The 23,614-nt window shown below is 43.8% G+C and overlaps 1 protein-coding gene and 1 non-coding gene across 4 annotated transcripts in view; both read left to right on the forward strand.

Annotated features, from left to right (window-relative positions):
- The first annotated feature begins 8,612 nt into the window (after positions 1–8,612).
- Positions 8,613–8,719, forward strand: LOC125439549. The gene has a single exon (XR_007245547.1). It is a non-coding gene; the product is annotated as a U6 spliceosomal RNA (small nuclear RNA).
- Positions 8,720–20,186: 11,467 nt separating this feature from the next.
- Positions 20,187–23,614, forward strand: part of TRIQK (triple QxxK/R motif containing) — a 44,450-nt gene continuing 41,022 nt past the window's right edge. The window contains exon 1 of one of the 3 annotated variants that reach the window (XM_048508335.1): positions 20,187–20,331. The gene's annotated coding sequence lies outside the window, so the exon portion shown is untranslated. Of the gene's footprint in view, positions 20,332–23,168; positions 23,255–23,614 lie in introns of those variants that run through there. The other 2 variants (XM_048508336.1, XM_048508337.1) reach the window with 2 other exon arrangements.

Consider the following 23,614-nt stretch of genomic DNA (forward strand, 5'->3'; position numbering starts at 1 on the left):
GTTAGAGTTCTGAAATGAGAGTGGTCAGCCACGGAGTGCGGACTTTGCTCTCCCTTTGGGTGTTTGTGCAACTGCTCTTCCAGAAGCACTAAGTGCCCTTTCTGTGCTCCCTCCACACCCCCAGCAAATGCCTCTTGCTCTAAGTCTGTTTGTCAGGGAGCTCTGACACTGAGTCCTGTGCCTGGCACCTTACCTTGTGAGCTGAGGGTCATCCTAGCTGAGTTTTTGGTAGGGCTGGAGGGCATGATTGGGTGCTAGGGAGGGGACTTGGCCACCAGAGAAGGAAACGATCGGTTACAGCTGCAGTCAACATTCTCAGCTGCTTTGTGCTTCATGGGCATGGCTATGGCAGTGTGGGGGAACTTGATTTTGAGTAAAACTGGTACCCATAGGCTATGCCATATTGTTTGTTGGTGTAACTTTCTGCCTCTGACACAAAGTGTTCCTAGGCTGAAAGGGTTTAGGAAGCTGATTAACTCTGACCATGACCATATCCCCAGAACCACACACAATCATCCTGGCACAGGGTCCTATGCCTCAGTTGTGCCCGCTGGCAGCGGAGACCTGCACCATCATAACTAGCCCTTACACCAACATAGATTAGAGATACATTCATGTAAAGGTCAGTCAGCAATCTGAGCACATTTGGTCCAGCCCCCTTAATATCACACTCTTAGTAGCTGCATGTAAATTCTTTTGACATCAATAACTTTTAACACAGATAAAGTCACATATTGTAAGAGGGAACCAAGAAATTCCTTTTACTAAAGACATAGATCTTATACTGCTGTTTTATTTCCCATACTAAACATGTTGGAATGTCAGTATTTATGGTGTTGTTCCTGGGTATGTGCCAACTTAACATTAATTAAATGTTATTATGATATTTATGCCATCAGTGACATTTCAAAGGATGCTGTGAAGATATTGTCAAAATGGTACTTACTTCACCTATTGCTATAAAATGTTCACTTTTAGTTGTGTTCTCTATAGCCAAGAAAATACTCTCCCCATGACAGACACCAGTATGGACCCACTGAAGATACAGCATGAATTCTCACTTATTTTTAAACATTAAAAATTGAATATAGCATGAATATTGTGATAGTTTAAATAACCTAACGTAGAAGTTAATTGAACCTTTATATGTCCTCAAGCCATTTATGCAAAATTACCCTTATGCTTCTCATGAAACTAGAGTAATCTAGAGTGTTTCATTTTGAGCTAAACCCTTTCCAGTAAACTAATGTGCATGTTTAGTTTGCACATTAGGACCTGAAAACAACACTGGTGCTCTAGTAAACTACATACGTGTACAATAACAAATCATAATTAGAAGATCCGTGATGGGATCTTGCTTTAATTGTGATCACATGTGCACAGTGGTACTAGAAACACCTAAAACAATAGTTACAGATGGTATTGTTTAATCTGTAAATTTTGAAACAGCTCCAGCATCTGCCATCAATATTTGTTTCTCAGCATTCCCAGATTGCACATAACACCACATGATATATTTAAAATATTGTATCTTGCTTCCCACTCCCAAAATGAGTCCAAATGGACTCTTAAAATTTCCAGCGATATATGAATGGCTGAAATGGAAATTTTCCATTCACTTCATTCTCTACTCTAACTAGTAACATTTTGGGGAGGGGGAGTGACAGTTCCTTGACATCAGAAAAACCTATCAATACATCACAGCATTTAAAACTTATGATGGTCAAACTCACCTGGATCGATTCAAAAATTGGCTCAGTAACCTGAGCTAATTTCCTGAGAAGTAACTCATATTATTTCAGAACCCAGTTCCAAACTTCAAAAATCCTGGTGTGCTTCTGTTAACCCCATCAGGCGCCTATGAGAATATGGAGTTTCCATAAGTACTTCTGGGTACCCTCTTGTTTGGTGATAGAACTGGATGTGCAACAGATGAGAGTGAGATCTAGAAGACTGAAAAGCTTCCTTTCCTTTATTTATTTATTTTATTTATTGTTACAGCTTCTATACCGCCCCATCCCCGGAGGGCTCTGGGCGGTGTACAACAAAAAATATAAATAGACGAATTATAAAATCTTTAAAACAGCGATAACAATAGCAGTAAAAGTAATAATAGAGGCGTCCGACTAACCCCATTTTTAAAATTCTCCCCAAAAAAAGGGGGAGGAGGGTGATGAGTCACATTTGATAATGGCCAAGATGAAAGGCCAATTGGGGGGGGGGCACCATTTCAGCGGCTGGTCTCTCCAAAGGCCCGGCGGAACAACTCCATTTTACAGGCCCTGCGGAACTCATTGAGGTCCCGCAGGGCCTGAACTCTGCTGGAGGAAGGGTGTTCCACCAGGCCAGAGGCCAGAGCAGTAAGAGGCCACTGGCCCGGCGTGGAAGCCAACCCCATCATAGAGGGAGCCAGGGACCACTAGAAGATTAGCCTCACAGCGGAGCGGAGAGGCCGTGCAGGGACATATGGGGTGATCGCGGTCACCGAGATGCGAGGGTCCCAGGCCGCGTAAGGCAGCTTAAAGGTCCCAACACCAGCACCTTGAAGATGATCCGGAACTCTGCACAGGGAGCCAGTGCAGCTGGCGCCAATACAGAGCTGAATGTGATGCGTAGATGTAAACACCCACTTGCCTGTGAGTAAAAGCAGCGCCGCTGCATGCTGGACTTCCAGATTTTTTAGTCTCCCGGATCAAAAGCCATAAGGAAGACCCTATAGAAGCGAGTTACAATAGTCCTAATCCTGGAGGTGACCGTTGCGCATGGATCACCGTGGCTAGGTCCGCTTGCCCAGGAGAGGAAAGGAGCCAGCGCCGGGCCTGGCGAGGAAGTGAAAAAAAAGGCAGCCCGGGTTGTAGGGGCCACCTGGGTCGCCGTTGAGAGAGACAAGTCCGGGTGGACCCCCAGGCTCTGCGCCGCGGAGGGTCGGCGTAATGTGGCCCCCCTCCCACACGGTGGCTGGAAAAAATCCCTGTCCCCTGGCGGCCCAAGCCAGGATCTCCGTCTTCGATGGGTTTAGTTTAGCAACCTGCTCTGCGCGCAACCAACCAGCAACCACCTCCAAGCCCAGTGCTGGAGAGGCAGCAGAGGCGGCGACTGTTATTCCCCCCCTCCATCAACAGAATCAGCTGGAGGTGTCATCAGTGTATTGCTGATGGCAGGTCAGCCCAAAACTCTGTACCAGTGAGGAGCAAGGGGTGGCATGTAGATATTAAATAGCAGCGGGGATAGTAGAGCCCCCTGGGAATTACACTGCAATCAAGCGGGCACTTCCGGGAGGCCTGGTCCCGCGCACCTCACTTGCTGACTTGACCCGAGAAGGAGCGGGGCAATCCACTGAAGGACAGTGCCCGCGCACCCCGGAGGCGGCCAGGCGGTGGGTCAAAAGGTGCGTGGTGGCGACCACATCAAGCGCTGCGGTAAGATCTAACAATACCAGCAGCGCCCGATCCACGCCTCGGATTCGAGAGCTGAATCACGGAGTGTATCTGTAGGCGGCGTGAGAACAGTCTCCGTCCATGCCCAGCCACGGAAGCTTAGGACTGGAAAGTCCGAAGAGCGTCATCATCAGAAACCTTGAAGCTGCTCCAACACCACTCTCTCCAATTACCTTCCCCAGGAGACGAAAGATTGAGAAGCGGGGGGTCTTTTTTAAAGTGGAAGCGGACCACTGCCTCCTTCAACCCATCGGGAAAGACTCCTTGCTCGAGGGAGCCATTGATGATACTCAACAGATGGAATTGGTAGCTCCACCCTGCAAGGATTTTGCCCACAAAGCCAGGATGGGCCGCGGATCCAGAAGGACAGGTAGTTGGTCCTAACAGCAGCTAAGGTCCATGTCAGCAGCGGCTTCAGAGAGCAAAGGAAAGCTAGCTGGGTCAAGCACAAGGGCCTGAAAGGCGGCAAAGGAGCCTCCCAGTTCACTGATTGTAGCCAATATTAGCGGGGAAAGATCCTGGCGGAGGCTGACGCGACCTTATCATAAAAAAGCTCATAAAAGCCTCACAGCTAATGCTCAATTGTGAATTTGAGGACCTCTCCGATAGGAGGTTCAGAGACCGAATTATCTGAGAATAATTGTAGCTAGAGCGAGGACTTCTTGAATCTAGCGAGATCTGAGAGAGGAGGAGAAGAAAGCCCTCTTCGCCTCCTTACGTCCAGCCACACCTCATGAAACTTTCATAAGCGTCCTATAAGATGTTGGCAGCCTCGTCCACGAATTTCCTCCACACTGGCTCCTAGGCGTCCTAAGCACCCGTTTCATATTAGCGCTTAGCTCCCAGTGTACCAGGGGAGTACGCGCCCGAGGCGGGGAAGTAGAAGACGCCGGGGGGCAACAACCTACGATGGCATCGGAGGCGGGAATTCCAGTCCCTCCACCTGCTCATCCCGAGAATTGGCGGCGAGGTTCAAGGGAAGTCCCGCCAAGAGCATTCAAGGAAACCAGAAGTGGATCCATAAAGAAGTCTCCGGCTGGTAGGCGAACGCATAAATTGGCCCGTTAAGCGCCCTGGAACGAAGTGTTGTGGCGTGTCCACCCGAACCTTCAGGGCATAATGGGTCGGACCATGGCACTCTGTGAACCAAGAGGATCACGACCAGAAGTTTACTCCCGACCCGAAGACCAAAATCCAGCGTATGCCCGGCCTCATGAGGTGGGGCCAGAGTTTATTAGAGAGAGGCCTGAGTGTAGCCATGGATGATACCAGCTCCGCGGCTTGCCGTGCATGAAGCGGTGTCGACATGGACGTTAAGAAGTCCCCAAGACTATAAGCCTGGGAACCGCAATGCCAGTCTGACACCACCTCCAGCAGCAGCTGGCAGAGCACGTCTCCCGGTGCGGCTAGGCGAACGGTACACCAGGAGGACGGACCAGCAGCCTCTCCGCTGACCAACCACTTCGGGAAGGCCGCCCCATTTCCATGCCGGCGATCTCCGGGAGGGGACTGCCCTAAAGGGGATAGATTCACGGGTGAACAAAGCCACCCCACCCCCCTGGCCCTGTGTTCGCGGTTGGTGGAGGCACGCGAGAAACCCACCTGGTGGCGCTGACCTGCGCTACAAAGGCGGCCCGGTCTCACAGCTTAGCGCACCCAGGTTTTCCCGGTGACACCGCGCCAGGAGTCCCACCTGCTGGGCTCCAAGAAAATCCTGGAGCACCTTGGTCTTATTATTAATGGACCTGGCGTTGATCAACACCAAAGACGAAGCAGGGTATCCCTGATCCCAACCACCATACTCCTTCCTAGTATCTTGAAAATCAGTATCCAAAATGAAAGATGTTGTTTTCTCAAGGTCCATAGGATTTCTCAGATTGTTTTCCACTTTACGGAAGAACTCATGGGGATATCGCTCAGTTTGGAATATTGGTGAGCTTTTCATCCGGGCCAATTTATATTCTGTGAACTCTGTTTCTTGAATTTTGGTGGCATCAATACTTTATGAATATCAATGGTACATTAGGGTAGACCATATTCAGAGTCGTATCTCCTCTGACAACTAGACTGACAATATTTTCCTCTCCAAATGTAATGAATGAAAAGATAATGAAGAATGTGCTTCCTACTCCTCCACATAGAGAGATCTGGAACCTCAAATATATAGTTGTGTGCATTGTTCACCTCACAGATTATTCAGCTTTCTTAAATATCAACCAAGCATCCCAGTTCAGAAAACTCTAATGGATATAGGAGCACACGTGGTTGTGTTGTGCATGAAGGTAATGGAGACACCAGACACACATGCATTTTTTGTGTCAATAAATTGTTTCCAGTGGGAAATGTGCATATGTAAGATACCCATGTATCTCAAAATCTGTAAAGGAGCATGTATGTTTTCTATTGTGATGCTAGTGTAGTCAAAATACTTTTTGAATTAAAATGTGATCTGGAATGTGGAATAATTTATGTTTCATATTTTTAGATATGACTGGGCAGCTAAAAGAGGAGAATGATATGACCTTAAGTCATTCAATGAAATTTACTCAAGCATTAGTTCAGAATTCAGTTTTGTTGACATACTGGATTTATATTATGATATTGCCCCCCCCCCCTTCTTTCCATCACACACATTACTGTCTTTCTGTCTTTGTAAATGTATATTTACTGTAATGTGTGAAGCTTGAAGGGATTCTGTTTGGCAAACACAAGAGTGGAATTTTATCTTCTTCTGGACAAACTCCCCCAGCCAAGAACTGAAATGCTTCGACCACCACACTAATGGTACAGTAAATTGCATTTTCTCATTTGGAACAATGTAATAGATTTCTCTACAGAGTGATTTATCATGCAACAATTAGGAGCCCTGGGGAATTAGATGACCATTTAAAATTTTATCAGCTTGTTTCAATAAACTGTTAATGTGACCCTAATGTTTGGGAAGCACTTTAATATAATCAGATTTTAGTTGTTCAATCTACTGACATTAATGGCTAACTCATTAATCATGGCATTCTCACTGAGACCTCAGAGTCTATGCTAAGTTCAGTGGACTAGTTCTTGCAAGAATAAAAAACAACAGGCTTTTTCCCATACAGAGCAAAAACATATTCTGACTTTCACAGTATTATTTTTTTCTTATTTTCCAGCACTTGACAGGGACCCTTAGTAATTCATTAGGGATTTGGAGGAGAAATTACCAAAAAAGCCTATAGTTTCTGATGAAACCAGCTCCATCAAACTTTATTCCAGGACAAAGCAAGTAAATAAATAAAATTTCTAATATGTCAGTCATCTATACTAATAATTAACTTGAAGTGTCTAAGTGAGAAGAAGATGGAGGCAATTATATTATTTTCTGAGTGTGCTGTGGTTTGAAACAGCTATTCTAAACATAGAGGCAAAGAATTATCTTTGCTAAGGACACTGAGCACATGGTGAAAACCAACCATGGCTGACATAACCTTACTATTTTCTTATAAAAGCACCCTCCTGGAGAGATGGGCCTGAAGCTTTGTGGATAGAAGGCAGTTAAAGGCTTTGTAGGTGACAGCCATTTAAAATGAACCTGGTAACTGATTGATAGCCAATGGAGTGAGTGCAGATTTGCATGTTCTTCCTAGTTCCAGATCCTAACCAATCTGCACCATTCTGTACCAACAAACTTCTGAGGTTATTTTAAGGACTTAGCCATATAGAGCCACTGTACCCAGTGGTGGGATCCAAAAATTTTAATAACAGGTTCCAGTGGTGGTGGGATTCAAACAGTGGCGCAGCTGCACACACGCACCTCCAGTCCCTATTGGGCAGGGAGGTTGCTTTAGTAACCCCTTCTCGGCACTCAGAAAAAATTAGTAACCACTTCTAGAGAAGTGGTGAGAACTGGTTGGATCCCACTTCTGACTGTACCTTAGAACCACATGGAGCCACATAGAGCCTTGAGGTTACACATCACATAGATCCACAAGGCCAGATCATCTGGTTCAAGGTAAGGAATAAATAAGGATATAAGGAAAGAGTCCTTATTTTTTTTTTGTTGACAGGTGCTCCTCCAATAGTAATGCTGGGTGCAGTATTTGTTTGCTTTACTTATACCTTGCTATCACCTACAAAGCCCTTAATGGCCTTCTATCCACACACCTACAGACCCGTCTCTCCTACTGTGGACACCATGACAGTTTCTCCTCAAAGGAAACTCAGAGTGGTTTACATAATTCTCTTCTCCATTTTATAGTCACAAGAACCCTGTGCTGAGACTGTGTGGCTGGCTAAAAGTTACCAAGCGAGCTTTGACAACAAGAGAGGATTCGTACTGCAGTCTGCCAGATCCCAGTCCAAGAACTACACCACACTGGTTTCTGGTTCAGAGAGTAAGAATGAGGAGTTGGTCCCAACAAAGACAATGTCATCAGTTGAGTCACTTTACTCTTTTGCAACAAGGAATTCCCATTTTTACAGCCAATCGTCTCACATGGAAGAAGTCTGCAGTTAAATACATTTTCAGCTTACATTTTTGAGTATATCAGCAAAACTATTTTGTCAAGGAGGAAATGCTCACCGTAAACCCAAAGAAATAGTCATGACTGGCTATGTATACCAGTCCTTACTTATCTGTTATTACCACTGAGTGTGACAAGAAATCCATACGCAGTGCATGCTAATAACTTTTATTGGCCCTATAAATTTCACAGTTTCACAATCCCAACAACTACCTGCCGGCATGGCTTCATTAACCATTTCTTAAAGAATATATTTACATCTTTCTTTTTAAATAGAGTGTTCTTGTTCCAACAATGGCTAATTTAATACTACACTAGGACATCCAGCTGAAGTCTCCATCACATATGGCTGTGAAAGTAAGATCACTGTATTAGCATTAAATGTTTATACACAGAGGGACTCTCCTGTAGCCTGGTAGCTTCTTGAGCATTTTAATAGAAGCCTCAGATTAGTTTGCTTAAAACTTTGATCCAGGAAGTCCTTTTGTGGTTCATAGCATGGAACAGTCCTTTGTCAAGCTGTACTATAAAGCAGCATTATGCATAAATGCAAGACAAATTAAGTAAGTTATCTGTTCAAAAGTAAGATAGTTATCTGTTCCAATGTATGTCTCAAATGTACTAATGCTTGTTAGAATAGGGAACAGAAAAAATAGCTACTACTGCTAATTTATTGGTAGAATTTGGTGACACGTATACTACTATTGCAATGATACAGAGAAGATGAGCAGGGCCCCTGTGCAATGACCCTATTGATGGTCCACTGAATTGTGATTAAATGTTAATTTTTGCAAAATACAAAAACCTGTTGTAAACTGAGTATCTCCTACTAACTTACTTATATTTGCATATATTATACTAATTACTGGGCTCTATTGTAAGTTTCTCTAATAGCAATGGAAGAATTCATTTTAAAAATTGGGTTTTGGTTGCTCTGAGTTTCTATAATGATACTGCAATCTAAATTATGTAATGCAGTACATAAATTATTCACAGTACTGTCATAATTGGTTAATGCATATTTAGTTTATTTATAAAACCTGTCTGTGAGCTTAATATACTATCTAAGTAACCTATTTAAAACAAAGTACGCAGTACTGACAAGTCACATGATATTTTGGAGTCAATACAAAATCAAGTATATATTACTCTGTACATTAACAAACATATATGTACTGTTCTATTCATTCATTCATTCATTCATTCATTCATTCATTCATTCATTCATTCACACACACTATTTATAGTCATTTTTTCAAATCGGAGGTTTTGAAATAAATTCATTACTCACTAAAAAACAAAACCCTGATCTTGATCCCAAAGTAGACATCTTGAATGTGTTGCTGTATCAGGTAGGAAATCTGACACAATGAACGCAGTGGAATTTAAATTCCAGGGTAAATCATTTTGTCAGCTAGCAGACTAATTTTCATAGGGAATAGTGAAATCCCATGCAGATTTATTCTAGACTGTATAGGAACACACTGTTAGTTGACTTCAAGAACTCTCAAGCTCACAGCCATTTTTTCTTTGCATGCATTTATCAGTCACTAGCAGGGCATCCGTGCTTTGCTACGCATACTTCATCACAGGCTCTTTGGATTTCGGGGTGACATTCAACATACTTCTTTACAGCCTGTTTGTGAACTTTGGGGTGACATGCAACATATTTCCTCACAGCCTGTCTGTGGACTGATGGGTTTGTTTTCGCATATTTTGCAACCGCTTCCTGTAGTTGTCTTTTTCTACTGCAATGTGTTATTGCTCTCTTTCACCTGGTGGGCTCCAAAAGACGTCATGTGGAAGCAGCCGTTGTATTTTCAGGATGCAGAAAGGAAGTGTTCTGCCATTGGATGCTGATGAGTGAGAAGGCTATGAAGAGGTTCAGGGTAGGGTTGAAGGGCAGGGAGCTGGACTGTACCGCCACTGCAGCACATTCCTGGGGACTCATCCCACCACTTCAGAGCATGACACCAAGCACAGGGTAATCAGAGGCTGAGAGCAGTAAACTTGTCTGCACAGTAATCAATCTGATGTCCATATGCAAAACCCGACAAATGTTTAATAGTCCAAGGTGATAGTGTGGTTTGTAATCTGTTTTGATTGTATTTGGCTGTGGCGGTGTTGTTAACGTGAGGGTGGGTGGAGGAGTACTTTTTCACTGCCTGTCTGTTAACTTCAGGGTGACATTCAGCATGCTTTTTTGCAGACTGTTTGTTGAAGCTAGTGGTGTTTAACTGTCACCCTTAGAATGTTCGTACAGCATGTCTGTGGACTGAGGGTCTGGTTTGCCCTTAGAATGTATGCGCAGATGGCCAGAGATAAGCAGTTAAAACAGTAAATGTGTAATAACTCGAGTAAAACTGAATATTTTGAAAAATCCTTTCTTAGTGAGCACCTAAACCACATAATGAACTGGTGTGCCAAATTTCAACATTGTAGTTCGGTGGTTTTTTAGTTCTGTACATGAGTCAGTCAGTGGGTCCGTGAGTGGTATTTCACGTTTATAGATATAGATTATGGGTGAGGTATCCAATGAACATATAATTGGAAGTATCTCCTAAAGAACTATGCCAATTTTCAACAAATAAACAAACTAAAAATGACCTAAGCAATTCCAATGAAATTTTACATGTGGTGTTCAAAAATGGAAGCATATGTAATAATTTTATCTATGGAATATCCTGAAAACAGGCTGCCTTGTGATGTTTCCAGCAGCTGGGAGGATAAAAAAACCAGCAGTGCAATCCTGAACAAAGGTACCAACATCTAAACCCTACTGGAGTAAACAAGTTTAAAAAGGTATGTCTCTAGTTAGGATTGCTGTGAACAACTCTTTCTACTGCATCATTCTTTAAATTAGTTCTATGCCATGTCTGAGTTCCACAGGCTGTGCTCTGAGCATAAAAGTAAGCAGCAACCGCAGGAGTTAATGAGGAAATATATGTTAAAGAAGAGATGGACAGTGCTCTGGGGAGTTGGAGGAATATTAATTTAAGCTGCAATTCTTCCACTATTTCGAGAGGAAAAGATACCCCCTCTGTAACAGTGGTTTGACTGGGCTTCTTCCAACGGAAGACTGACATGATGTATGACTTCAGTGTGATACATGACAGTTTTAGTGCCCATTATCTGCAGTCCATCATGGAACAATGTGTCACATTAGCAGCTAGTACCTTTCTGGTTTGATTTAGGCGACTTCACTTGTAGTTAGTTGACTGTTTTGAACTACTTTGGTCAAATGACTCTCGGATTGCACTTCTAGTGATTCTTGCTTGTTGCATGAGCAGAACAAAGCATTTTGTTCACAGGGGCATGGTATTGATTTGATAGAAAGAAACAATTGGCAGGTGTTCTCAGCAGGGGGCTCATGAACACATATCATTTTTCTGTATTTATTAGAAGCCATAACAACTAACTGTAAAAAACCTAAATTGGAAGAGCAAAGAACCTGGGATCATATGCGCTGAACACTGATCTGAATAGGATTGATTAACAACATAAGGGGTGGTTAAGAGCTCGTGTATCTAATCTGGAGGAACCGGGTTTGATTCCCAGCTCTGCTGCCTGAGCAGTGGAGGCTTATCTGGGGAATTCAGATTAGCCTGCACACTCCCACACACGCCAGCTGGGTGACCTTGGGCTAATCATAGCTTCTCGGAGCTCTCTCAGCCCCACCTACCTCACAGGGTGTTTATTGTGAGGGGGGAAGGGCAAGGAGATTGTAAGCCCCTTTGAGTCACTTGCAGGAGAGAAAGATACAAATCCAAACTCCTCCTCCTCCTCCTCCTCCTCCATTATATCTCCAAAGAAATTGCCTGATACTTCATAAAACTTTTATGTTGGGTGAGAACAGCTGCTTTAATAGAACATGTTCACCATGGTTACACTTCCCAGCCTGTTCCATTTTATCGGTTTAACTAACTCTTGAAAAGACAGAGGTAATGCTAGTTAGGAAGGTGGAGGGCGTGAAGAACATTGTTTCCCATACTTTTGATGGAGTTCAACTGATGGAGTTCAACTGACTCAGTTAAAAAAACTTGGTGATACACTGAATCCAACTTTATTACTGGAGAAGCAAGTTAATGCAGTTGCAGAAAAGTCTTTCTTCTAACTCAGCCTAGGGCCATAAGATGGCCTCCTACGCAGTGGTGTAGGAGGTTAAGAGCTCGTGTATCTAATCTGGAGGAACCGGGTTTGATTCCCAGCTCTGCCACCTGAGCTGTGGAGGCTTATCTGGGGAATTCAGATTAGCCTGTACACTCCCACACACACCAGCTGGGTGACCTTGGGCTAGTCATAGCTTCTCGGAGCCCTCTCAGCCCCACCTACCTCACAGGGTGTTTGTTGTGAGGGGGGAAGGGCAAGGAGATTGTAAGCCCCTTTGAGTCTCCTACAGGAGAGAAAGGGGGGATATAAATCCAAACTCTTCTTCTTCTTCATACATTGATATACCTGACTTGGCTACCTGGATCCAGCCCGCAGTAACATTAGAACTAGACTACTGAAATGCACTGTACATTGATCTCCCCTCAAAATCTGAAACTCCAACTGGTCCACAATGCAGCAGCTCAACTATTAGTGGGTGCTGGACAGAGCATGAATAGTATTCCCATTCTACAGATGCTCCTTTGGTTGCCCATTTCTTACTGAGCTCAGTTTAAGGCTGTTTTTGCATGGGTGGAAAACAGTGCCCTAGGGACAGTAAAAACACTGTCCCTGGGGCGCTGTTTGCACAGCAGGTGCTGCTGCATTGCAGCAGCACCATGCTGGGCCCACCCAAGCAGCACAAAGACACCGTTTCCAAACCACGCTCCCCGAGTGAGGTTTTTCAAAAGCAGCGTCTTCACGCCGATGTGGTGTGAACCGCATTGGCATGAGGCCACTGCTGTTGACCCCTCCAGTGTGTGTGAGGGAATTACCTTGCCTGCCTGTACAGCTCCGGGCAGCTGGAAAGACACATCCACGCTGCCCTCTGACCCCTTTTACAGTCCCGATGCTGTCTCAGTGCAGAAACGGCCCCAGATATTGGCTATCATATTTAAAGCCCTTCATGATCTTAGCCTCTATTATTTATGGGACTGCCTCTCGCTCTACGCTCCACACTACAACTCTGCTCGTGTCCACAGGAGCTTCTGAAGAGGACAACCTGAAAATGGGCAAAATCAACAAGGACCGCCTCTCCCTTACATCTTGACTCGGTCTCTGCTCTCTGCAGAGGTCAATTTACTGGTGGTCCCTGGCCCCTCTATGACATGGCTGGCTTCTACCCAGGCCAGGGCATTTAGTGCCTTGGCCTCAGCCTGGTGGAACACTCTACCTCCGACCATCCGGGCCCTGTGTGATCTTAAATAATTCTGCAGTGCTTGCAAAACAGAGCTGTTCCACCGGGCCTTCGTGGGAGCCAGCCGCCGATAGATCTATCCCCTATTCTGTTTGTGGGGGCATAAGATCATTTGGCTACCCTGATTTGGTTATTGATCGCCGTCTGACAGTTGATTTTAGGCTTTTATGCTGTATTTTTTCTGTTTTACGATGTATTTTACTTGATGTTTTAGGCTGTGCACCACACAGAGCCCTTCGGGAGTGGGCGATATAACAAATTTAAATAATAAAGAAATAAATAATCAACTGCCCATATGCATACTTTATCCAATGTGAGTTTCGCCTTTGATATGGTCTGCCTGAGGAGGTCAGAAAAGCTCCCACTCTCCTGGATTTCTGCAAACTACACAAATCTGAATTATTCAAGATGACTTTTCTGGGCAGGTAGTAAGACTGAACAGCACAAAATGGTTCACAAATTTAGTTGGATAAATGATTGGGCATTATGGTCTATACTGCTGTACATAGCATATTGTAAGTAGAATGCTATTATGTCATTTCTGTATCACTTAATGTGTTATGTTAATATTTATGCTATGCTTCTGTTTCTGTGGTTCCAGGCTTCTCATCTCTTAATGCATTAGTTACTGAATGTCTCATTTTGTTTTGTACTGACTCACTATGCATACTCTGCCTTAGGTCCCTATGAGAAAGGTGAACAATACATAAATAAGTAAAATTCTATATTTGTTGTGCTTGTACAGGGGAACATATTATGTTGTGCTTGTACAGGGGGATATTAGAATAAAACCGTTAGAATAAAACCATGTAACATGGGATTATGTCTTTTGAAACTGGAAGAGTGTTTGAACAGTAATAGTCTATCAATACACATGTGAAAAGTAACTTTACCAACTTTTATTATTAGTTCAGATGTAGATGCTTGAAAATCTGAGACTATGACACCTAAGTCTGGATACACATTTCTGGATATTGTGCTATTGTTGATTTATCATAACTGTTCACATCCTGTTTTGTTCACACAGGCATGCAATCATTTAGGAAGTGAATTATTACAATAGCACAATGATTATTAATGGAGAAAATCATTTGGAGCATATCAATTCCACTTTGAAACAACTGCATTGGCAGTTGCCAGGCTCAGTTCAATGTACTGGTTCCGAATAAACTCCACATAGTTTGTGACCAGGGTACCTTAAGGCCTGACTCTGTTGTGGTCCCCATTGTCTGAGGTTTACTGGTTGGCAACATGAAACAGGGTCTTCTCAGTGGTGGCACCAAAGCTGTGAAAAGTGTAAAAGAGGTTCTGGTGGGTTTTCCGGGCTGTGTGACCACGGCCACACAGCCTGGAAAACCTACCAGAACCAGTTGAATCAGCTCGTGAAAGCCTTCGACAATACAGTGTAAAAGAGGCTTTTTGACTTCTGTTAACTTTTGTTTTGGGTTGGACAGGTGCTGTATTTTGGTAAGTTTTTAATATTTTGTGGTTTTAATGTTATATTTACATAACGTCTGGCAAATGTACATGCTTTAAAATGGCTTATGTATGTGTAACTATTTATTGGATGAATACTTTATTTTTTATAGTAATGTTTTAAATTTTTTAAATATGTAAACTACAAGATATAATTTTTATTATGCCATATTGTGGATTATTTATTGGTTCAGAAATGCAAAATCATGAGTAAAATCTGCCCTACTTCTCAAGGAAATGTTAGAATGTTCAACATCCATGGTCTCAACAAGTAAATAACACATTTTTGGCTACATTATGACCAGATTATATCTATTAGTTGCTGCTGTGCTCCATGTAAATCTTCAGATTCCCCTGGGAGATGAGAAAATCATTTCAGACTTCAATAACTAACAATCAGTTATTGCTCTGGGCAATAATAAAGCTGAATGCAATTACCTAAAGTGAAGTTAGCAGTGTAACAAATGAAATACAGATTTCTCTCTCTCCTTCTCTCTCTTAAAACAAATGAAGCAGCTCCTCATCATACACTACTGCATAGCGTAATAGTGATGTTTAAAAATGCATTGTCTGAACACTCTGTTTGAGGACTGAAATATGTGTGATTAAAACTTATAGAAAGTTACTTTTTATATCACTTGCATGATTAACACTGGAGAAAGAAAGACTATGGGCTATAAAAATGTTGCAGCAAATACATTCATTCTAGAAAATTGGGCATTTTTAAAGCCGTAGAGTTCTGCTTTTATCACCTTCCCTTACGGGTGGGGTACAAATACAATAACAAAAACAACAACAACGGCAATAGAATTTGTAAGCAGGCACATGGGAAAAATATGGCCAGGCATCATCATCCTGTCTAGTAAGTAAAGTTTCTGCCCCCATGCACATGATAAAACCAGATCACCCACAAACAAGGAACTCCCATTATACAGAATGATATGAATTTGCAAAAGCCCCCCCCCCCCAATCCTGAACCAGTCTCCAGTCAACTATGCATATATTGGAAAACATTAACTTTCCCCAACACCACTATACACTGTTGTAAACTGTTCAAAGAAAACATTTTTCATTGGTTGGTGTTTGTAGTATATGAATGTATCATATAAGCCAGGGATCTTGAACCTATGGCACTCCAGATGTTCATGCACTACAACTGGCATAGCTGATGGGAGCTGTAGTCCATAAACATCTAGAGGGCCACAAGCTGGAGACCCTTGAAATAAGCAATTAAAATGCCTAATTTTCATTTCCCGTGACCTATGATGAAGTAGCTAGGCAAGAAATTATATACCGATAAGACAAGGTTAGTTCATGGTGAGAATACAGGTGTCAAAGTTGAGGCAACAGTAATAGTCTCATTTCTTAGCATTGCCGCCTCTAATATCAGCAACTTTGCTCTAGCTGTCCACAAGTGTGATAATGGGCTGTGAGTCAATAAATAAGTCACTGAACCACATCACAATATTTCTCAGAACTACATGCTCAATCACTCATGCAGTCTGTTACTTGTGCTATGGAATTATCCCAGTGGCAGTGCAAGACAATTTGTTCAAAAGCACAGGGCAGCCTGAAGACAAATGGTAAATCAACACTCAAGCAGTTCCAGAAAAGCAATGTTTATCTAAGATTCTCCTCTTACATGTTTTTGAATGTCATTTTCTTTTAAAAAAATAACATTAGTTCATAAAAAATGAACAGTTAATTTTGAAATATAGTATACATTCCTTAAACAGCTATGCATTAGAAAGATATTTTAAGATAATTAGGTAATGAGAACTAGCTATACCTATGCAGTACGGCATATTGGACTTGGATGCTGAAACACAGATTCAAATCCCCATTGAGCTATCAAGCACACAAGGAGATTTTGTGCAAATCCATTTACCAATTTATAACCAACTGGTAACCAGCTAAGGCAGTGGTGGCGAACCTATGGCATGCGTGCCAGAGGTGACACTTAGAGCCCTCTCTGTGGGCACGTGCGCAGAGTTCATCATTTGGGGGGAGTGGAAAATCGCCGTTCCCCCCCCCACACACACACACATACATCTAGGCTGGCCTTGCTTCTGAGTAAACCCTCCTAGCGTTGTGATTCACCAGTTCGAATCGTTGCATGGTTGCTTCACCAAGCTTACTCCTGAGTAACACGTGCCTCGGAGCAAACTGTTTTTTCTAAACTAAAACCTCAGTATTCAGGTTAAATTGCCGTGTTGGAACTTTGCGATAAATAAGCGGGTTTTGGGTTGCAATTTGGGCACTCGGTCTTGAAAAGTTTCGCCATCACTGAGCTAGGGCTTGTTCTGTTTCTGAAAAATCTTGCATAAACCTCAAAAGGTAAACTTCATACATGTGATGAATCACATGAAGCAGCTAAATTGGTTGCACAATAAAAACCACCAAGACCATAGGCATTTCGGCCCACAGAGAGTTCTTCAGTGTAAACACATGTGTACCATCAATAAATAATATAATCTTCGTTACAGTCAAGGCTAAGGATCCAGATATAGAGAAAAGCAAAATCAGGCCTGAACTCATCCTGTGGCTCCGATCAATTGCATAAATAAGTGTGATGCAACCATGCTGCTATTGGATGCACAACATCCAGCATGTGTTTGTGTGTCAAAATATTTTAGGTCATTTTGTGGCAGGGGGAAGTGAATTTATGATAATGACAGTAGAGAAATTATCTGACTTTAACTTTTCCTTCTGGAATCAACCCTGGCTAAACTATCCCTCTGCTACAAATTCTTTCCATTGACATCACAAGCTTTTGCATCTGGCTGTAAATTACAATATTGGAAGTACTGGCGGCAAGAAAAGAAGAAAAAGAAAATAAATTAAATGCATCTTCCACTGACACAAATCTCATGAAGAATTAACTAGGACAAGCACTTATTCTATCTGGTGCACTGGCAAACTGAACAATGCAGACAAAAATAATAATTAAAACATAGCCTCATGCTGAGATGAAACTTTCAAGAGTCTCAACTGTGTTATACTTATGATTTTTCTGTTTTTGTATTTGGGAGCATAATTATGTCCCTAAAGCAGCAGGAGCTAATGCTTGTCATCTTCCATTTTCACCTCCAAACAAAAAGATTAATTTATTTACATAGGAATCCATAAGCTGACGCCAGAGCAATAATAATAATAATGTAAATAACCTTTTATTTTTTTTAAAAAAATCCAGAATGCATAATTCAATGGCACAGAAACATAAATAATAAAAACACCACATATACTTTAGACAATTAAGGGTACAGCTGAAAGGTAACATTTAATGAAGTATTGACTCACTGTGTCAACAAAATGATGGCAGACATCTATATGGATGATAGCATTTAGCAAAATGCTATAAAATCAATATGGAGAAAGTGTGGAGTGGGTAGGCAGAAGCAGACTTGGTGGCTCAGAGGCTGGATAATGGAATATGGAACCTTTTGTCCTTGGCTCACCAATCTGAAGAACAGACATCATCAGAAACACCACATTACATAGTGATGCCCACTAGTTAGGGAAAGGGTTTTTTCCTAGTACGTCCTCTTCTGAAAATAAGATGGACCACTATCACTTCCCACTAGTGGCCGGCGGGGGAGGGGGAGCTGGCAACCTGAGATGGGTGACTGCAAGGAGCCCCATTTTGCTTGGTGCTAAACCTTCCTAGTTCTAGACACCAGGTTGAATGTTCCCCTTGGGTTTTTAACTGAAGGACAGCGTGTGTGTGTGTGTGTGTGTGTGTGTGTGTGTGTGTGTGTGTGAGAGAGAGAGAGAGAGAGAGAGAGAGAGAGAGAGAGAGAGAGACCACAGACTGGATTTTTTAAATGAGGGTTTTAAAAAATGCTTCTATTATTGTAAGCTGCCTCATAAACCTTATAGGCTGAGAATTAGGGATGATTTTTAAAACACACACACACATAAACACGATTTCTGATGACTGGTTTGAAACTTGTGTATGTTTTTGCTTTATCTGACACACCACAAAGTAGTGCTCTAGCAGAAGGAAAATTTAGGAAGACATTGCCTGGCTCTGAGCACCTGCAGAGTGAAATTCTGGAGTTTCGCAGAACCTTCCCTCCTGTTCCTCTTCTCTTCAAATTTCTCTTTGATCAGAAGAAAGAAAGAAAGAAAGACGAAAGAAAGAAAGATGAAAGAAAGAAAGAAAGAAAGAAAGAAAGAAAGAAAGAAAGAAAGAAAGAAAGAAAGAAAGAAAGAAAGAAAGAAAGAAAGAAAGAAAGAACAGAAATTGATTGTTGGATTGTACCTCCTATATTTATATTGACCAGAAGAATTATAAGGAAAGTGTGATGGCTGGTATTGTAATGGAATTATAAAGAAAGCTCTCTCTCTCTCACTGGCAGTCTTTATTTATTTATTTATTTGTTTGTTATATTTATATACCGCCCTCCCCCGGAGGGCTCTTGAACCAGTGACTATTACACACAGTAAAATCCAGCTTCAAAGTACACTGAAAGTGGGTTGAAAGTGCACTATTCTGCATGTATGGAAGGGGCCTCTGAGTAACCTTATTCTGAGGTCTGTTTTGTGGTTACCTATAGCGAGGCAAAAATGCTGGAAACTGTATTTTATGTAACTTTTGTGTGTGTATATTCTAATGTGATATAAATTATCACATGCCGGCAATATTCTTCTTCCATCTGTACTGACTGAACTGGATTTAATTTTAATAAACGATCTCTGGACCACCAAAAAGACAAATCAGTGTGTTCAACATAAATTAAGCCTGGACTCTTCCTAGAAATTAAAATGATTAAACTGAAGCCATTGTACATACTTTGGTCATATTTGGAGATGAGTCATTGGAAAGGACAATAATGCTAACAAAGGTTAAGGCCAGCATGAAACTGTAATTGTTATTGTTCGGAGGTTTAGACATAATTTTCATCTGGCTATGGAGTGATATAATCCCACTGTAATGGAATCACATACACCTTTGCCTGGATTCTTCCCACGTTTATTATCTTAACTGAACACTTTACATGGAAATATTTTCCATTTTCACTTTGCATTCCCCAACACTCCACCCTTGCCTTTCTCCACAACAGGGACCCTTATTTTTAATCATTCTTTTCTGGTTTTGATTTTTTTTAAAAAATTCCTTTATAATTCTCCTTGTTTGGTCATCTGGATGAATAAATGAAAGCAGTGACAGGTATTTTAATTGTGATTTTAACTTTACTAATGTATTCATCTGATCCTTAAATTTTTAAACTGTTAACCACCCTGAGCCTGACTTTGATCAAGAAAGGGCGGGATACAAATCTAATAAAATAATAATACAAATTAATAAGGACAAAAGTATGGAATGCGACAGGCAGGAGAGCTGAGGCGAGCTTGGGACCTTCGCCTCTTTTAAGCAGCTGCCCCCGGGTGAAAGAAACGCTCGTTATTCTCCACTTTCCTCCGAAAGACTATTATGTTGCACCGGACGAGAACAGGACTGGGCTCCACCCGAAACAGGAAGGCGGAGTTTCTCAGCTTTGGTGACCAGCCCGCAGCTAGAGGAGGAGCTGGAGGAGGAGGCGGAGCCGTGACACGCTCAGCCTAGTAGAAGGTATCGAAACGCTACGTTGCGGGTGGGGGGAGGGCACCGGAGAAGAGAGGAGGGGAGGGATTGGCTGACCACCGTGGCGCTGCCCCCCCCCCCCGCCACGTGCTTCGCTAGGCCGACGCTCAAGCTCCAGAAACAGCCTCATCCGCGAGACTGATGCAGGCCTATGCGACTATGCGAGGCGTCCTTTGTCTAGCTAGCTCAGCGGTCGGGAACCTTTTCGCTCACACGCCCCCCCCCCCCTCCCGTCTGCTCCCCTGCCCACTTGCTCTCTCGCCCCCCTCCCCCGCCTGCTCACCCCCGCGCCTGCAGGGCAGGTGAGGATGGGGCCAGTGGCCCCGCAACCAGCGAGCTGGGCGGGAGGCAAAACCCGCGGCGCGGCCTAGCCAGCCGTGGGCGATGTATGAGCCGGGCAAAGATTAGGCCGGCGGCTCAGCTTGGCTGGCTGCTGGGAAAGTGCTCGCCCCGCAACAAGCGGGGTGGGCGGGAAGCAAGCCCGAGGCGCGGCTTAGCCAGCCTTGGGCGATGGATGCGCTCACCCTGCTCGGCGGGTGAAGATGGGGCCCGGCGGCTCAGCTTGTCCGGCTGCCGGGAGAGCGCTCGCCCCGCAATCAGTGGGGCAGGTGGGAAGCAAGCCCGTGGCGCAGCTAAGCCGGCTGTGGGCGATGGATGCGCCCACAAAGATGGGGCCGGCGGCTCGGCTTGGCCGGCCGCCAGGAGAGCGGTCGGCCCGCAACCAGCGGGGCGGGCGGGAAGCAAGCTGGGGGTGCGGCCTCGCCAGCCGTGGGCAATGGATGCGCCCGCCCTGCTCCCTGCAGGGCGGGCGAAGATGGGGCCGGCGGCCAGGGATGTGCCCACCCTGCTCCCTGCAGGGTGGGCGAAGATGGGGCCGGCGGCTCGGCTTGGCTGGCCGCTGGGAGAGCGCTCGTCCTGCAACCAGCGGGGCGGGCGGGAAGCAAGCCCGCGGTGCGGCCTAGCTGGCCGTAGGCCAGGGATGCGCCCGCCCTACTCCCTGCAGGGCGGGCGAAGATGGGGCCGGCGGCACGGCTCGGCTGGCCGCCGGGAGAACTCTCGCCCGGCATGGCCTAGCCGGCCGCGGGCGATGGATGCGCTCGCCCTGCTGCCTGCGGGGCGAGCGAAGATGGGGCTGGCGGCTCGGCTTGGCCGGCCGCCGGGAGAGCGCTCGTGCCGCATCCAGCGGGGCGGGCGGGAAGCAAGCCCGCGGCGCGGCCTAGCCGGCCGTGGGCGATGGATGCGCCTGCCCTGCTGCCTGCAGGGTGGGCGAGGATGGGGCCAGCAGCTCAGCTCATGGAGCCGCAGAACAGCGGCGGAAGAGCCGCATGCAGCTCGCAAGCCGCGGGTTCCCGACCCCTGGTCTAGCTCCCTGTGTATTGGTGAGGCTATTTGTAGCCTTCATGCGATTGGCTAGCGCGTTCTGTCAGTCTGATTAACGGTCGCTTATATAGTTCTTTGGCGGGAGGGCTTTGAAGTAGGTCCAACGTGGTCATCTTGTAAGGGCAGGTGTGGGTGGGGTAGGACTCTTGAGTGGCTGGAAACAGCTGTAGGACAGGGAGGAAAATGGTTTTAATGTTTATATTTGTAATACTGTTTTTATATTATATTGTTTTACTGTATGCTCATATGTAAACCGCCTCGAGTTCCCTTGGGAGATTGGCAGGGTAGAAATGTAAGATATATAAATAAATAAATATAAAAAGGAAGACAGAGGAAGCTGATTGGTGGTTGGCAGGGGAGTTCATTTGTTCTGAGCATCAGCCTTCACTGATGATGGGCAGTGTTTCTCCAGTCAAGCCTGTTAGAAGTAATTTAGGTCATTTTTGAAGGACAGATTTCAGCCACACTGGCAGAAGCTGGTGTTATTCTGTTGCTGATAATGGACCTATTGCATCAAATTCAAAGATCTCGTGACCTGAGTCCTGGTTTCTGATTCAAGGCATTCCCAATCGGTTTTAGGCTTTGTTTAATAATAGAAAATAGTAGAAAGGCAGGGAAACAGAGAATTAAGTTTTGGAATGCAGGTCTGAATTAGATCTCCCAGAAGTATGGATCCACTGGGATTCCATCCCCTCCCCGGTTGTGCTTCACTTCAGCAAATCAAGTCTAGAATTGATTTATTACTAAAAATCAGTGTAAAAAATTTTAGAAGAAGAAACGTAACACTCAAATGGACCAGTTCCTTCAGATGTTCATAGAAATACATGGAGGCTTGCAAGTTCCAAATAGCTCACTTGCTTGCTTTATTTATTTATATACAGGTCTTCTTCTCATTGGGTAACCAAAACAGCTTACAACATCTCCCTTCCTGCATTTTATCCTCATGACAACTTGTATGAAGTACCTTAACCTGACCGAATGAGGCTCATGGTAGAATATGGATTTGAAGCTGGGTCTCACAATAGTTTTGCCAGTTTCCAGGTGGAGCCTGGCGTTCTCTCAGATTACACCTGATCTCCAGACTACAGAGATCAGTTCTTCTGGAAGTGGGTGGACTCTAAATTTGCCATTTGGTAGCAATGCAATGCCTAGAAAGTGTCTGTGTGTGACAGAGAAATAGGAATATGCTTGTCACAGTGACTATTTAAATACCTGAACTGGTTTTATTAGTTTTACTTACAATATAAATTGGGAGTGAGGAATATATTGATCAAGAGCGGAACGCTTAACAGGGAATGCTTTCTTAGCGGCAGTGGCTGTTTCTGGGTAGTGCTTGTATCCAATTTTCAGGAGTTGGAAGTCCTGACCACGTTGCATTCATTTGATTGGTTTGCTTTATCTAGTTTGGTCAGACAAAAAATCCTAGCTTGTTATTGTTGGCTGAGTTTGTTTGATCTTGGATTAGTTCATTCTACCTTTTTAAGAACACACATCCGTGGAACCCTCTGTGACAAAGCCATACAGAACTCAGGTTAGTACTGTCAAATAAGAGAGCAGTAAAATTGAAAAGCAGAGCAAGTTGGGAATTATTATCTAAATGTAACATGTTTCATATTTTATACACGAGAGAAGTCCATCTCTCCTTCAGTGACAGAATAATTTTTGCATTTTGAAATATTGGTAATGTGAGTGTGTACCATTTAAACAACTCAGAATGAAGCTTTAATGATAGGTATTATCATGAATCAATAAGATTCCTTCAGGTAAACATACTATACCAGTCTTAGTTAGGAATGCCACACCATGCTGCTTCAGATTACTTCTGTGGTTTATAAAGGGAGAGTCCTGCAGTGTCCGATCAGGGATTCAGTTACCAAACAATTTGTGAAGT

Source organism: Sphaerodactylus townsendi, linkage group LG09 (assembly GCF_021028975.2).
Source record: "Sphaerodactylus townsendi isolate TG3544 linkage group LG09, MPM_Stown_v2.3, whole genome shotgun sequence".
Classification (NCBI taxonomy): domain Eukaryota; kingdom Metazoa; phylum Chordata; class Lepidosauria; order Squamata; family Sphaerodactylidae; genus Sphaerodactylus; species Sphaerodactylus townsendi.